This window comes from Orycteropus afer, unplaced genomic scaffold (genome assembly GCF_000298275.1).
Source record: "Orycteropus afer afer isolate SDZICR_OR568_19922 unplaced genomic scaffold, OryAfe1.0 scaffold00474, whole genome shotgun sequence".
Taxonomy (NCBI): domain Eukaryota; kingdom Metazoa; phylum Chordata; class Mammalia; order Tubulidentata; family Orycteropodidae; genus Orycteropus; species Orycteropus afer.
In genome coordinates, this window is record NW_006922061.1 from 66,370 (window position 1) to 68,152 (window position 1,783).

Below are 1,783 nucleotides of genomic sequence, written 5' to 3' on the forward strand. Positions count from 1 at the left end.
GTAAAATCTCATTAATTCCCATATGCATCACTGTGTGGGAAAACATCTTATATCAGATTCCAGGCATTTCTTCAGAAGTTTCCCGGTATCTATGCCAATATCCACATTGTGCTTTCTTTCTTTCTTTCTTTCTGTATTACAAAGGTGGCAAAGGTGGTGCTTCATTTCACAACATAAAATGATCCCTACAGTCACTGATCCATCTAAGCAGATAAGCTTAAATACAAATACACTACAGATTCAAACATATGCTCTACTATGCCTGACAACAAATTGAAAAAGAATTCTGTCAAAAAGTATATTTCAAGATCTACCCTAAAATACAATGCTGTTAGTGATAGGATAATATCCATATATCTATAAGGAAGATCCGGTAATACAGCTTTTCTTCCAACTTACACACCAAACACTAATGCCAAAGATGAAGGTATTGAAGATTTTAACCATCTTCTGCAGTCTGAAATTAACCATACATTCAATCAACTAATGACTGGTGATTGGAAAGTGAAACTTGGAAACAAAGAAGAAAGAGCAGTAAATATGTAGTTGGTGATAGAAACAACATAGAAAATTGCATAATAGAATTTTGCAAGATGAACGACTTATTCATTGCAAGTACTTTTTTTTTTTTTTTTTTAACAACATAGATGGTAACAACGCACTCTCAATGGATGGAATACATAAGGATCAAATCTACTACATCTGTGAAAAGAGGGGATACAGAAACTCAATATCATCGGTCAGAACAAAGCCAGAGACCAAATGTACAACAGACCATTAGTTGGTCATATGTAAGTTGGAGGAAAGATTTAAGTTGTTAAGATTTCATATTACTTGTTCCACAATCAACACCAGTGGAAGCAGCAGTCAAGACATCAGATGACACATTGAACTGGGCAAATCTGCTGCAAAAGACCTCTTTGAAGGGCTGAAAAGCAGAGACATCTCTTTGAAGACTAAGGAACAACTTCCTCCTTTGCCATGAGACCAGAGAACTGGATCTAACACAACTACCTTCACCAAATGTGCTGATCAAAGATTGTATAAAATAATCCCAACTAAAAGGGAGAATATGTGCAATAAAATTTTAAATTTTTAATGTAATCCAGCCTTTTTGCACCCACTGAGGTTGGATAAACCCAAAATCTATTCCTCTGAGATAATCTTTAGACTATAAGCCTTAAACCAAAATTCTCCTCTGAAGTATTCTTTGGGTCAAAATAAATAAATAAATAAAATAGTTTTTCTTTGGTAGCATAGTGCCTAAGGCATTTGACTGCTAACCAGAAGGCTAGCAGTTCAAACCCACCAGCCACTCCTCAGAAAGATGGCTGTGCAATCTACTTCCATAGTGATACCACCTCGCAAACCCACAGAGGGGTCACTATGAGTCAGGTCTGACTCAATGGCACATAACAAGAACATGTCTGTCTTGAAAAACGTGCTCTTTTAAAGTACTATCTACGTGATATCAAGTTGATAATAAGCAACTCACAAGGTTGGATAAGAAGCTTTGGAAGTATTGAGTATTGGAAGTATTGGTGGTGGAATAATTTGGAAAAGGAGAGTGTGAATGGCAGCACAACTTGAAGAACACAATCAATGTCACTAAATTGTACATGTAAACATTATTGAAATGGTGTATTTTTGGCTGTGTATATTTTCATCAATATTAACAAATTAAAAAAAAAAAGAAAAGAAAGAAAGCCTAAGAATCATGTGGGACACTATCAAAAGAAATAATTCATGTGTGATCAGAATTCCAAAACAGGAAGAGATAGAC

General features: G+C 35.3%; 1 protein-coding gene across 1 annotated transcript in view; it reads right to left on the reverse strand.

The window, feature by feature from the left end:
• The window catches only part of LOC103209036 (serine protease 38-like), a 56,959-nt gene that overhangs the window by 24,885 nt on the left and 30,291 nt on the right, over window positions 1-1,783 (reverse strand). The window lies entirely within an intron of this gene.